Source organism: Cololabis saira, chromosome 18 (assembly GCF_033807715.1).
Source record: "Cololabis saira isolate AMF1-May2022 chromosome 18, fColSai1.1, whole genome shotgun sequence".
Classification (NCBI taxonomy): domain Eukaryota; kingdom Metazoa; phylum Chordata; class Actinopteri; order Beloniformes; family Belonidae; genus Cololabis; species Cololabis saira.
The window spans coordinates 18,546,658-18,562,257 of NC_084604.1; the positions used below are offsets into that span (position 1 = coordinate 18,546,658).

The 15,600-nt window shown below is 44.4% G+C and overlaps 1 protein-coding gene across 1 annotated transcript in view; it reads right to left on the minus strand.

Moving 5' to 3' along the window:
• The window catches only part of dlgap2b (discs, large (Drosophila) homolog-associated protein 2b), a 111,375-nt gene that overhangs the window by 17,017 nt on the left and 78,758 nt on the right, over window positions 1–15,600 (minus strand). The window lies entirely within an intron of this gene.

The following is a 15,600-nucleotide window of genomic DNA, read 5'->3' on the forward strand; positions in this document are numbered from 1 at the left end:
TGTTTTCACCCCAACAAACCGATGCAGAGTCCTCATTACCGGGGGATAAATTGGCCAGCAGTGTCTGGGGCTGAGCCCTGGCACATAAACTGGTGCTGCATCATAAAACACACCTTAAACAACACATGTTTCTCATAATTTTTGGTTCTGAATAATTAAAACAATTAAGACGATGAAACTTGTTTATAGTTCTTTTCCTGCAGTGGAATATTAGATACTTAGAACTCTATCTGCCAATCAAAGCTCTGATTAGAACTCTGATCAATATTCTAGAGCACAAAGCTTATTTAGTTTTTTTCTTCTTTTAGCAATTCAGAGGCTTGTGATCACTCGTCCGTCTCATCAGTTTACAGATCGGTCTTAAGAATGTAGCTGATGTTGAATAGAGGTGCTTAAACGAGATCTGTATTTAATCTTTTAAGCCTTTTGAGAAGTTTAGCTTTGAAATGCAGCAAGAGATTTCAACTAGCAGGTTAACGTAAAACTTTTTTTAAATTCTATTTGTGAAAGTATAAAATAGTTCAATTGAAACTGTTTTCACTGGTCCCATTGCTAAAAATATTTTGTAAAACCGTATTTTTAAAACATTAAAAACAACCAATTAACTTTTTCAAAATTGTATAAACTTCAATGTTTTGTCAGCAATTTTATATTTAAGCTTTATGTCTTTTTAGGTAGTAGACCTTGTTGGTTGATGGTGTTGTGGGCCGAGGGGCATGTCCCTGCTTTCCTGTTGACAAGCCGCAAACCTGCTTCACTTCTCATCATGAGTAGCAGTACTTAGACTACGTGTGACCTCCTGTCAGCAGCAGATTGCCGTTTCCAACCGCACTAACACTCGCCAGCTCCCGAACTAGTTTTATTCTGTGAAAACTTGACCGTGATCTAATTCTGCATGCTCTCGTTCATTTGTCCTGCCAGGAATCCCGTCTGTCTGCAGACTAGTCTACTCATAATTCCTCCCAAAAAGCTCACCTGCCACCTGGCCCATCTGCTCAAAAACCCAGCCATCCCTCCACCCAAGATGGACTACAATTTGCCACAGCTCCTCAATTTCCCTGCTACTTTAACTTCAATAAATCCATTCATTCAGTATCCACACTGTGTACACACTTGGGATCCTGCTTTTCCACCTTAACAGGTGGTGTTAAACTGATCTGGTTTAAACTTTCTTTAAAAAAAAAACATTATTGTTATTTTATTATTAGTGTGTATATTGTATTTAATGACCAACTTGAGGTCTAAGAGTTGGACTCCGACCTGGAACGAATCCAGTAATGCAAACCAGACTTACACTGTTGGTATAGGGATTTTATAGCCCATGGCAACCGACCCAATAGTACCTGAGCACCCCCAAAAAAGTACTCTGAGGGACATAGTTGAATGCATTCTCATAGTCCACAAAACACATGTGAACTGGTTGAGCAAACTCCCACGCTAACTCCAGGACTCTAGGAAGGGTATCGAGCTGGTCCAGTATTCCATGACTGGGTGGAACACACAGTGTTCCTCCTCAATCATCGGACAATTAATCGGACTCTCCACTCCATCATCCCTGCATGGACCTTACCAGAAAGGCTGAGGAGTGTGATTCCCCAGTAACTGGAACACACCCTCCTCCAGTCCACTAGTCCGGAGGGACTGCCCCATCATCTCATGCCACCTGTCAAGCACTGTGGTCGAAGGGTGATGACTAGGATTTGTTTTGCAGCAATGGGGCCTGGACACCTTGCAGTCACTGAGACAATTGTGAACGTCGATACATATCAAAGTATTCTAAATTCAGACATGAGGCTGTGTCCAATAGCTAAAGCTTGGTCAAAACTGGGTCATTCATTACGACAATGATCCCATGAACACTAGCTAGTCTTCACCACAATGGGGAAAAAGGTAAAGAACCAAATGTGTTACAATGACTCAGTCAAAATCCAGGCTTCTGACTAAAATGTGTGTTGGGACTTTAAGAACGCGCGTATAAACAAATGCCTGTCGGTCCAACGTGCAAACTCTTCTACTATGATGTGAGAAACTGATCATACAGAAAGTTATTGCTTCAAGTAATTGCTGCTAAAGGTGGTTGTACAAGCAGTTGAATAATGAAGTGTACACAGGTTTCCATACATACACTGCCTATGCATTTTGTTTTAGTTTGTGTTGAACAAATAATGATATAGTGTAATATATCATGTTTTTATTAATTGGAGAGTGTATTGAAGTAATTTCAAGACTTGATAAGAACTAAATTAGATTTTATAATGCATGCAGAGCTGCTCATCCTTTGAGGCATAACAAAGGATGTGGCCAAGATGCAGGAAATATGCAAATATGGTTTATGGCGAGCTCAGTTTATTCAGGTCCTATAAACACTATAACAAGGTATTTCAGGTAGATAAGTTACAATGTCTTCCAGAGAAGAGAATATGGCTTATGTAGTTTAAATGTGCTGTTGCCATGTACACACGGTCCTCTATAAACAACCTGTTGCGCTTTTATGTTTTTGGTAGCTACTTGTATTACATACAAGCATTTTGAAGAAATATTCAGCCAAACGCTGTTGTTCTATTTCTTAGTGTTCTTAGTTGCATTGTTTAATTGAGGATATTTCTTCTGAAACCAGCAGCATATTTAGGGCATATTTAGGGTCATCATCCATCTGCAATGTGAAGTGCCATCCTAACAGTTTGGTCAAATGTGGCTGAATGTGATAGGAAGTTTAGAGTTAAACAACTCAAAATCCATCTTCTTACTTCTGTCAGGTATCACATCATCAATATTTACCAGGGAACCTATTCTAGCCATACATGCCCATACCATAACACTGCCTACAGCATGATCTAGGTAGTGTTATGATATGATCTAAAGCATACCACAGTGTGCTTTAGATCATGTTTCTTTCCTTCTAGATACATCGCACCGCTCATCATTCTGATACAAATCTTGGCCTCAGCAGTCCAAATAATCTTAATTTACAACATGTAAAGCTTTTTTAGATGTTTTCTGGCAAGATCCAATGTTATGAAGGCATCTCCTCATTGTATATTTTGATAATGATACATCTACCTTCTCAACAATATTCTTGACTTCTGTTAATGTTGTAAAAGGGTTTTCTACTGAGATCATCTACTTCAATTGTCTTCTGTGCTGTTTCAAACCTTTAGATGAGCTCACCAGTGCTTTCTTCTCTTTTTGTAGAATGTGCCAAACTGTTAATTTGGTCTCATCTATGGATAATTGTTATCTCTCTTATAGATTTATGTTGTTTTTCAGCCTAATGATGACCTCCTTCAATTGCACTGAGATCTCCTTGGACTTTATATTGATAGCTCCAGTCAAACAGCTGCCAAATGCCAACTCAATAACTGAAATCAACACCAGAGTTTGTTTAGGCTTCATTGTCTTGAAGTAAAAAGAGAATATAAAGCAGCTTTCCCATTAAAATGGAATAATCATTGCGCTCAAAAATCAAATCTTTTCAAAAGTCAAAATATTTTAGTGCGACTTTTGGTAAGCGACAAAGCCGCACCACTTTATTGATTGTCATGCTAGACTTTCCAGCGGTTTTCCCCAGACTGACCCTGCCTGTCCCGGACCCGTTTGCCTGTCTCCGTCCTGGTAATGACCTCAGCCTTCTGTCCCCGACCACGAGTTCTGCCTGAGCATCTCTGGTTTCTGTTTGCCTGCTGCCTGACGATTCATCTGACTGACCGGCATTTCAGTTCCTGTCTTACGGCTTCCAGATCTACTCAGTACTCACAGCCGCTGTTTTCTGGTATTCCCTCTCCTGCCGCTCTGAGTGTTACCACGATCCTGAGGACTGAACTCTGCTGTATTGCCTGCTGTGAGGTTGACTTTCATAAAGACTTACTGTAACACTCCGTGCCGTTGTGCAGCATGTGGGACCGACACATTCCCTTGTCAATAATCAAATGTTGGAATAAAACGTTTCTCCAACCTCACACTAACTTCAGCTGTCCGCTATCGCTGGCAATGATGAACCAATCAGAAAACAGGACGTATAACGACGCTTACCTCCACCACTTTTTATTTGTAGAAGATGAATGATTTAAAAAATAATTTTTGTATTAGTTAAAACTGAACAATATTCTGGGTTATTGTGAATGAGTTGAATAAAGTTCGACTTAACAGACTGTTTTGTTTCGATTTATGTTTTATCATGTGCCTTATAACCCGGTGCGCCTTATGTATGAAAAGAGATCCGTTCATTGATATTGCGCCTTATAATGCCTAATGGTCTGCAAATTACGGTACTTTGCTTGTCTAGATGAGTGTTACATTTTTGTGAAAATATAGCATTGAATCTGAAAGTCTACACTTTGATCACATTTGTTGTATTTTAAACCCTGACTTAAAAACTACCACAGTATTCTACTAAATTGGAAAATTAACTATTTTCATAAATGAAAAATCCAAATCAAGATCCAAACATAAGTGAAGGATTTTTCCTTTTGGAACTGGTGAAGTTTGTCTATTTTATACTTTAACAGCAAAGGTTGCTAATTACCCCACCAAGGTTTCTAAATAAAAATATTGATTCAGTGTATTAGTTCAGTATCTTGTCATTAATGAAGCCAAACTTGCCAACAAGAAAAAAAAAAGAAAGGAAGAAAAAAATGTCTAAATTCAAGAGTAAGCTTCAACTGACAACTAAATGACCTCTGGATTTATTTTTGATGAATCTCAACATCATTTCTAAGGAGATTGTGATTAGAAACTTGAGACATAAACACCATTCACATAGTGTATTCTGAATAAAATATGGAGACAACTGGCTGGATTGGAGATGCAATACTGAGGCTGCTTATGTGGAGACAGATCGGAGTGTACTTCTTGAGAAATCTCAGGTTCTTTTATGCCTGCAACACAATATTTCATTTCCATTATAATTCTTTGATTGAAAGTGCAGTTTTAGATCTAGTTACCGTATTTTCACGACCATACGGCGCACCGTGTGAAAAGGCGCACCCTCAGTTTTGTGTGTAATTTTTGGATTTAAAACACACATACGGCGCACCGACCCAAAAGGCGCAGTCTACAGACACGGAGCTGCACACACGCGCGCCGCGAAACACACACACGCGCATGTCGGGGATCCGGTACCAGGGTTATAACCGACAGATATCGCTGAAAATCTCGCAGGGTGAAGCTGATCCGACCTGGGACGGAGCCCGTAAATCCCAGCTCCCAAAGCAGCCGGGAACAAGGAGGATTTAGCCCGAGATCGCTGCGTTGCGGCCCTGCATCCCCACGGCGGAGGATCCGGGGTTCCTAACCGGAGGTTCTGAGCGGCGGATCCCGGTCCAACCCGCCGGGGAATGACGGGCTTTGACCCGGGACTGGTAGCAGAGGCTCCCGGGGACAGACCACAGGGATATCAGCCGGATCTGCCCGGGGAATGCGGCGATCGGACCCCGCATTGGGAACCAGGAAGTCGGGAGGAGCAGCGCGCATCACGGTGGCTTCAACCGGGGAATCTGACCGGTTCCGACCGGCCGGGACCGGAGGAACCCACCTGGACTGGTAGCAGAGGCTCCCGGGGACAGACCACCAGGATTTCAGCCGGATCTGCCCGGGGGATGCGGCGCGCTGGCCCCGCAACCCCACGGCGGGCGGACGGCGCATCCTCGGCTCCGGGGCGCATCCTCGGTTCCCGGGGGATCAAACCGGCGAATCCCGGTGAAAATGCCTGTGATCCCACGGGGATCCAACCTGGGACGGACCCCAGAGGACCCAGCTGCCAAACCAGCCGAGAACCAGGAGGATTTAACCCGGATCCGCGGCGCCGCATCCGATGGCGCATCCTCGGTTCCCGACATGCAAAACACACACGCACTGCAGAACACATACACAAGTGTGCTTATTTAAAAATAGAGCGGGAGCAAAACTTAGTTTGATTGTATTTTATTTCACTTTACACATCAAGCAAATCCTTCAATGTCTTCATCTTCTGTTTCCGCATTAAACAGCTCTGCTAATTCAGCTGCGCCAGTCCCATTTTCCTTGCTTTCAGAGTCACTTTCTGTGTCGTGCGGCCCCTCTGAAATGCCGGCTTTTGCAAAAGCCCGAACAACAGTCCCAGCAGATATATTAGCCCACGCATCAACAATCCATGTGGAAACTGTGGCATAACTTGCCCGGCGCTGCCGTCCGCTCTTGGTGAAGCTGTGCTCCCCCTCAGTCATCCACCTCTCCCACGCCACCCGCAGCCTCACCTTGAACGGCCGGTTCACACCGACATCTAGCGGTTGGAGTTCCTTCGTCAGACCTCCCGGAATAACAGCCAGCACAGCGTTCATGTTTTTAACTTCTTTTTTTACACTGTCTGTGAGATGGGCGCGCCTAGAATCACAGACCAGCAGCGATGGGGATGTGTGGAAAAAACCACCGCTCATCCCCTCATCCATCCAGCCCTTTTCATTCGCCTTTATTATGACTCCGGCTGGAAAAGTCTCTTTAGGCAACGTTTTTCTTTTAAAAATGACCATCGGCGGCAGTTTTCGTCGATCAGCGTGGCAGGCAAGCACAACGGTAAATGAGGACTTCTCATACCCCGTTGTGTGGATCCCGACCGTGCTGGCTCCCGTCCGCTCCACCGTGTGGTTCGTCGGGATGTCAAACGTCAGCAGCACCTCGTCCATGTTCGTGATGTGGCTGGGGTGGATGTGTTTCTCGGTTATGTGTCGGCTACAGAATGAGTGGAAGCTCTCCATCTTTTCCAAGTAATCTGCCGGGCGCTGCTGCGCTACTGTTGTCCTGGCCTGGATGGAAAGATGGCACCGCTTCATGAACCGAAAACACCAGGACGGACCTCCATGAAAATGTTAAATTTCCATCTCCTCCGCCAGTGCTACTGCTTTCGGTCGGATGATGACCGTTGAAACGCTCCTTCCACTCGCTCTTTGCTCGATCACCCACCGCTCCAATCTTTCCTCCAAGTCCTGCCATCTCGCCTTGTGTCCGCGGAAGCTCAGCTGCGTTTTCTTCACCTGCCGCAGTTCGTTTTCCAGCTTCCTCCACTTGCGAACCATAGACTCGTTGATGTTAAATTCTCTCGCGGCTGCTCGATTCCCATGTTCCTCCGTGTAGCTGATCGCCTTCAGTTTAAAATCTGCCTCATAAGCGTGTCGCTTTGCCATCTTCAGGGTTGTTAAGACAACAATGTTCTGCGTGAAGCACATACCTGTCCCTTTATACACCCCCCCTTCCCCCTCAATCACGTCCGCAAACCACGGGTGCTTCACACCCCCCCCTTCCCCCTTTAACGTCTGTGGATGGTCTCATTCACGTCCGCAACTCACGGGGGCTTCACCCGCCCCCTTCTCTTTTTACCGTTCTCATGGTGGCCGGCCTTACATTACCGTAATTCAGGTAATAGATACGGCGCACCGTTTCATAAGGCGCCCGGCACATTTTTAAAAAAAAATTTAAAATTTTATGTGCGCCTTATGGTCGCGAAAATACGGTATGTGTTAAAGCAGAAGCATCACAAGTACTGACTGAAGCACTCGTGTCACTACATCAACCCTCACTGGCTGGTGATCACAATGACATGACACCAACCTATAAGTAGCATGTGCTATAATGCATTGTCATTCAAAATTAATACCTCACCCGCATTCCGGATGTGGGTGATATACCGTCCCCCCTGCCTGTGACAACATGTCCCTATACAGCAGGAATGGCAGTCTGCACACAAGCTGATATAACTCCGTCAGCCTGTACATCGCTGACCAGTGCGCAGCTATCATAATCAAAGTGTGGCCATCACTGTGAACAGTGTGGGTGCAATTAGAGCTTGGATATAATGACCCCATACCTGCTTACAATGGCTGGATGCAGAGTCCATTCCCTGTACAACAGTGTGCCCCTGGACAGCAGATCTGACTCCTGATTCAAAATCCCCAGGACGTGTTTTGCCCAAAGAGACAGTAGCTCCAAAGGATCAGTTTGCGCTCAACCCTCCCTGATGGTTGATGTAAGCCACTGATGTGGTGTTGTTGGAACTCACCAGAACGTGATGCCAGCTGAGAAGGGGGACAAACTGCCTCAGTGCTAGAAAAACCGCAAGGAGCTTCAGGTAATTTATGTGTGTCCACTCTAGCGCCCATTGACGGCGCCAACCACTCCTTGCCCTTGTCCTCATATATTCCATCCATATTCCTCATATATTCCTGTCTAAGAGAGATGCATCTGTTTGACTTTCCATGACAGTACTGTGCCCATAGGCACCCCCTGCAACAGTGTTTCACCTTCCCCTGGCTGGGGAACAGGGGCACCGCTGTGGTGCCACTATATGCAATGAAGAGTCCAGGAAACATCCCCTAAGTAATGCACATTTGAAGTGAATGGGAGAGGCCGTTGAACCAATAATTTTCAACCGAAACTGAGACTTTCATGCCTCTCTCTTCTTATTCTTGGCATGCTGTGTGATGACTTAGGTGTGCTTTCCCACCAGAATGTCAGGGATGTGGTGTTTGTAGAACCCAGATGGAGGAGACCAGGAGGCAGGAGTTCAATTAAGGCCCAATCCCAATTCAACTTCACTCGCCCTTCTTTTCTCCACTCGCCCTTCTTTTCTTCCCTAACCCCTAAAAAAGAAGGGGGAGATTTTAGGGCACTTGAAATCTAGGGCACTTGGCCCAGGTGCCTGTCCCATTCTACTCCCCCTCGTTTTCATCCCTACCCTGATCAGGAAGCAGAGAGCCAAAAGCTGTTTTAATTTCAGCTGTAGCGCTGTTAATATGGCACTTTATTAAGTTTTAATATTTTTTCAGGTATAAAGGTAACCTTTAAGATCCGCAACCGGGGCTCAATTTATCCAAATAACGCCTGTTAAGAAATTTGACCCGATGTTTTCGGAGATGAGAATAGCCGCCGCCCCCGGGGAGCAGCAGCAGCTCACAGCCGGGGGGACAGACGTGTCCGCCGGGTCAAGCTGCTCCGTCGTCCCGGGAGAGAAACCTGCAGCTCTGTTGAGAATTACGCTGGCTGAAATAAATCATTTAGGAAGATGTTTGTTTAATAGATGAAATCTAACAGTTGTAGCTACGCCTGTTAAGAAATTTGCTCCAAAATTTCGAGATTTCTGTCTGGAGCGTGGGTCCGCGTTAAATCGACGCATTCTGGGAAATTTTCATACCCCCTCGCTCGCGAAGTCAGCATGTGAAAACCCTCGATTTGAAGGGGTTATCCTCAGCCCCTCGCCCTCGATATGCCCCCTCCCCCTAGGTGAAAAGAGGAATTGGGACACCACTACCTTCACGGGAACGCGCAAAAGTTAGGGGGAGTGAAGAAAACGAGGGTGAGGGGGTCAATTGGGACGCAGCCTAACAGTGATTTATAAACCCTAACTCAGGCCAACACACAGACAGAGCTCAGGGGGGCGGGGCCTTGGGCCAGGCAGACCGGCGAGACCGTTCATCGGGCTGCCAAAAGTGTCCAGGGAACTTTGTAGACTTTGTAGGCTCTTTGTCAAAGCTGAATGGAAGTCGATGGCTTTAGAGGGCAGTGTGGGGCTCCTGTAAGATGAGAGCCGCAGGTGCAGGTGGGCAGCTACCAGCTGCATGCAGAGCATCTAAACAGACGGCCTCTACACGAGACTGAAATTTCTTCCAGTAGCCCAATAAAAACAGGGAGATGCTGTTTGTAGCCTGGGGCAATTTCTTCCCTCCATTAATGTGACCTGGTTGTCCCAGTTACAGCGGCCGGCCAGGGGATGTTAAACCTAGTTTTAGCACATTTGCATATAGCCTGTAGATCCATGCTCAGTGTGGCAGAAGCTGACATGCTCTCCCCCTCTTTCCTGGGGTCCAATGTCAGGCTGCCTAAAGGGTAAGAAGTCTTCGTCTTGATCCTCATCGTCTTCGGGTTACATGAGGAGCTCAGATGTTTCTTCATCATCGTCCAGCACGTCTTCCATGGGTGGATGTGCTCCAGCTAACTGCAGCCTGCGACCTGACATCCGCCTCAGAATCCCGCTTCTCACCACTGTCAGGTGGCAACCGGCTGTGGCATTTCCCGACAAGCTAGCTTGGCGAACTAGCTGTCGGCAGAACCTCTTCATGGTGAAACAGGCAGAAAGCCTGCACGACCCGGGGCTGCCTTGACTGCCAAATGAGCATGTTCCAACCTAGGGCGGTTTGAACAGACATGGTGTGGGTGTTCAGTCGATATTTTGTTTACACAAACACGGGTCCCTGAGTCCCCGTCTCCCCTGATGTGAGGGAGATTGGTGTCTATTTTTGTCCATTGCTGTGTTAACAAAATAGAAATGAATTAGCCGGAATGCTAAAACACAAGGGTGGTGTTAGCTGGTGTCCTAAATCATGGAAAACGGGCAAATACAAACATCATAGTCTATATTGAGGACTAAAGAAGTAGCTGGTGCTCGTCGACAGAGAACGTTTAACGACACTCCCGTCTGTGGACAATTAAGTTAGCTAGCCAATATGAAAGATTGAGATATGCTAAAAAGCGAGAAGAGGTGTTTGAATGAGGTTGCATCGTAGCACAAGCTATTTAGAGGTTGGTGTCACGTCATCGTGATTACCAGCCAGTCAGGACTGGCCTAATGAGATAAACGCTTCTGGGTCGTATGTCGTTGTGAGACATCGAAATGAGTGCTATGAATGAGAACAGAACACACTGAAAAATACAAGTAACTTAATGCTGGAAGCTCAGAGGAATGTTGCATTCATTGCTTAATGGACAACACTGCACATCCTCTGCACAACACATTGATTGAATTGTGCTTTCAGTCAGAGGCAATACAGACCAGTACAGAAAATAATTCATGTCCATAGCTTTAACCTTTTATAATGGGTTCTTATAGAAATCGACTTAATAATGTGTCTGATTTTTCCATAAACAATAAAACTTTCCTTTGGAATTTAAGAGTATTATTGACTTGGATTAAATTGAGCTGAATGATCACAAATATCATTGAGTATCATAAAATTTTGTTTTTGTGAGGTTAATCAACTCTTTTGAATTAAGATTGTCATTATGAAAATAAAAAACTATCAGAATAGGAACAGAAGTCACCAGACAGGCCATTCCCTGATGGTATTTAGGTATTTATGGCTTTGTTAACAGCTGAGCAGTGTCTTTAGACACATCTGTGCAAAGCCTCATAGAGTTCTTGTTTGTCCAGAAGGAGCTCATTTATTGACCCTTCATGTTGTTTCAAGACTTTAAGCTGACTTAAAGGTTAGCTAGGTTTAGTTGGACCATCTGATAACACGAGACCCCCATGAAGTTTGGCCTGGTGACTTCTGGTTTGTAAATAACCCAGTGTCTTTAAAAACCATCTGTTCAAACCTCCTGTTTTAGAGGTCCTGTTTTAGTTGACCTCTTGACCCTTTGTGTTTTAAGGATGTCTGTTTGTTTCTTCATACCAAGCCTCTTCAACTGAAAAGTCATGTGTGTGACCATCTGTTTCTGTCCATTGTCCATCCACTGTCTACCATTGGTTGTCTTAACATAGCCGACGCCTGTCGGTTTTTCAATAAATACCTCCTGCAAAGAAAGACCCAGCAAGCATTTTGCCGAGAGCCACAGAGAGAGAGCCGTGTTGCTCGACAGGGCTCCGACTTTGCTTCACTTCTGCGCAGAAGGCCTTAAAAATCATTTCTACCAGTCTCTGTGTCTTTTCCTAAATTATTAATGTATGTATGTTGATTTAGGAACCCAACATTTGGTGCCGAAACCGCGGGATCTCTCGAGCTGCGACGATTGGGGTGGCGTAAGATTCAACGGGCGATCTAAATCTGTCGACAGCCGTTCCCGACTTCAGGGACGGGGCCAGGTTGATCTTGCGCTGTTCCAGAGTCCAGGCGACGAGATTTCCCAGCCAGGGGAAGGCACTAGGAGATTGGTGAGAGACCTCTTTTTAGTGAAATTTCTGTGTATACTAAAAAGAGGTTAGCAAAAATGGTGTTTGGCGGCGGGTCGGGGACCCGATTTTTATAGAAGGCATAGGGGCCTCTAAAAATACTGCCTAAGAGCAGTGCGTAAGACCAACATCTAACTCGGTCGGGGACCGGCTTTTGAAGTCAGGGGACTTTAAAAGTACAGGTTAACGAGGAGAGGTTTCTTGGAAATGGTTTTTAATGGTTGTGTTTTATGTTTGTCTAATGTTTGTCTAATGTTTGTCTGATGTTTGTGACAGGTAACTGTGTTCAATGTGGGGTTTCCAAAATTGAGAGGGAAAAATTTAAATTGCTCACTAAAAGATCTGTTGAAAAAGGAAACTTGTGTCCTGAGAGAAACTTAAGAAAGAAAATAACTGACGAAAAATAGCAGAGGCGTGGTTAAGCTGAAAATTTATGCTTAAAGAATCTCAAAAGATGCTTAATTGATGGGGAGACGTCCTCAAACTTAAGAAAATGGAGACAAATCTTGCAAAATAATAATATAGGGAACTTAAAAAGAAGTAAATGGACTAATTTAAGACTAAAAGAAAAAACAAGAAGTAAAAATGGGTGAGATAGGTATTGATGAGAGACTGGGAGGGCAGAAGGCTGCAGCAGGATGAGATTCTCTGTGTGTGGGACAAGCTCTCTCTCTCTCTCTTTCTCTCTCCCTCTCTGTGTGTGTGTGTGTATGTGAGAAACACTGTCTGTGTGTGTGTATTCATGAGACCTTGTGAAACAGCTGCAGAGTTTGCAGAGCCAAGCTGCAGAGAGAGTGTGTGTGTGAAAGCGTGCTCCAGCAGTGGGTGCAGCGCTTTACGAGCGGCTGCAAGGCTCTGTGTCTGAGGGAGAACTTTTTTGTGTTTCTGGAAAAAGGGGGGTTTCAGTGGTGAAGTGAAGTGAGCTCTCCTTTTGGAGGAGACGTAGAGATGTGGAATAATATAGTTTGTTCTATCATTCTAAGCCCTGAATGAAGGCATAGAATCATAGAAGTTTCAAATTGGGTTTCGTACAATGAAATTAGCGCCGCTGTATTTTTAGAATACAGTGGAAGGGTGTGTTCATTAGCCTACTGTCATTTGTATGTCAGTGATATTTTACACAAAAAGGATTGTATGCAGGAGTAACAAACCCGTTGTACAATCTTTTTAGAAAAGAAGAACTCTGAGTGCATACTAGCCTATTCACACTGAAAATGTGTACATTTGTGATCAGTGTTGCTACCATTTAGGTTGTGAGTTCATCTGAAATGCACCAATTGAGTTTGGTTATTGTAGTTTGAGGAGAAGTAATTTACACATTTGCAGTGATACACAAACCCACATGCAGATGATCTGAAGTTGTGTTTAATGTTAGTGGGTTTTTGTCTATGTGTAGTTTACGCATGGGAATTTATCCCACAATTTTCTTAAGACTTCTATGAGTTTTCATAGAAGAGCGTGCATTTGCGTTGCAGCATGCAAACAGAAGATTAAGAATCTCCTGAAGACTTTTATAAGTACTCATGATTTATCTGGAGATAATTTTCTGATAATTTTCTGACAATTTTCTGGCATTTCTTTTTGATTTGGGGAAAATAGAGCTCAACAACAGCTGAGAAGACATTATTTGATAGAATGCTCCTTTAAGTCCGATGTTTTGTGACTATGATTTATTGTTTATATATATATATATATATAAGTTCACTGAAGACTACTGTTTACGTTGCAGAAGAGTTGCTGCACTGACAGTTTTTGTGTGGTGATACTTTAATAAGACCATAACCTACTTGGGTTGAAATAAGAACGTTTTTCAATGAGAAATTCTGTAGTCTAATCTACGGTGGAAGACAGAGTTTAAAAGGCTTTTGCCCCCATCTAATCTGGTGATGGGAGGGGGGATCTCTGAGGGACATAGATATCCGACCCTAGAGAATCATTAAGTCAGACCTGCAGACTTGCCAGGGTGCGAAGGTCAAGAAGTGGGAGGGCCACTTATCTGGGGAGCCTGACTCTGGCAGCCTGACTCTTCCAGGGAGAAGTCAACAAGGAGGGGGTCTGATGACATGAAACCCCCACCCCTGTCGGCATGCGAAATAATGCTGTGAAGCAGACCAGTGCTTCCAAGGAAGTTGTTCCCCCTGGTGGCTAAGTTGAGCCATAGGGAGTTTCTATGGCTCAACAGGAGGGAGTAGGGGTACATATGATACATCATGAGGATTAAATACTAAATACCCTTTAAAAAATTTTTAGTAGGCGTTTTCCGACATGTTGCAGATACAACATGAGAGGACCTATCCATTTGAAGTTGTTCATATGGATTTCATTCTTGGAGTGAACTAATGGCCTGTTAAGTTAAGGCTCAAGAAAGCCATGGCCTGAATGATGGCCATTAGTCGAACTGTACATGAGAATCGTTTTCTTGTACGCTGCCGTTTTCTTCCTCTCCCCCTCTCCTAAAGCAGGAACTGCTGAAACTGGGTAACCGGATCCTGAGTCGAGTGGTGAAACGTCATCACCCGTCAGGACGGGCCCTTTTGCTGTCCAAATCAGGACACGGACAGCACCGACAGCACCGGCAGCAGTAAAGGCTGCTGAATGATCTACTGCGTTCACCAGTTGCAGTGAAAGCTAGCAGAGAAATTCCAGGCTTGAGTAGTGCGGGAAGTCGGGCGGTACTCAAACCTTTGCCCGCTGAAGAAATCATCTGATGCCTACTCGCCAGCCACAGCCTGAAGATGACTAGCCAAACTGTCTTGCAACAAAAACCAGGAGAGGAATTCGAGGAATGGAAGAGACTTTTTCACTACTGAGTCATGCTGACATAATGACTGAGATTACGATTACGATTCTGACTATCACTGTCTTTGTACTTTTCTGTGTTTTCATTACTTGTATGTTTACAATGACACTGGAGTGTTTTATTTTGGGTGCTGTGAAGTTTCAAAATGACAAAAGGAGGGAAATGTGAGGTTAATCAACTCTTTTGAATTAAGATTGTCATTATGAAAATAAAAAACTATCAGAATAGGAACAGAAGTCACCAGACAGGCCATTCCCTGATGGTATTTAGGTATTTATGGCTTTGTTAACAGCTGAGCAGTGTCTTTAGACACATCTGTGCAAAGCCTCACAGAGTTCTTGTTTGTCCAGAAGGAGCTCATTTATTGACCCTTCATGTTGTTTCAAGACTTTAAGCTGACTTCAAGGTTAGCTAGGTTTAGTTGGACCATCTGATAACACGAGACCCCCATGAAGTTTGGCCTGGTGACTTCTGGTTTGTAAATAGCCCAGTGTCTTTAAAAACCATCTGTTCAAACCTCCTGTTTTAGAGGTCCTGTTTTAGTTGACCTCTTGACCCTTTGTGTTTTAAGGATGTCTGTTTGTTTCTTCATACCAAGCCTCTTCAACTGAAAAATCATGTGTGTGACCATCTGTTTCTGTCCATTGTCCATCCACTGTCTACCATTGGTTGTCTTAACATAGCCGACGCCTGTCGGTTTTTCAATAAATACCTCCTGCAAAGAAAGACCCAGCAAGCATTTCGCCGAGAGCCACAGAGAGAGAGCCGTGTTGCTCGACAGGGTTCCGACTTTGCTTCACTTCTGCGCAGAAGGCCTTAAAAATCATTTCTACCAGTCTCTGTGTCTTTTCCTAAATTATTAATGTATGTATGTTGATTTAGGAACCCA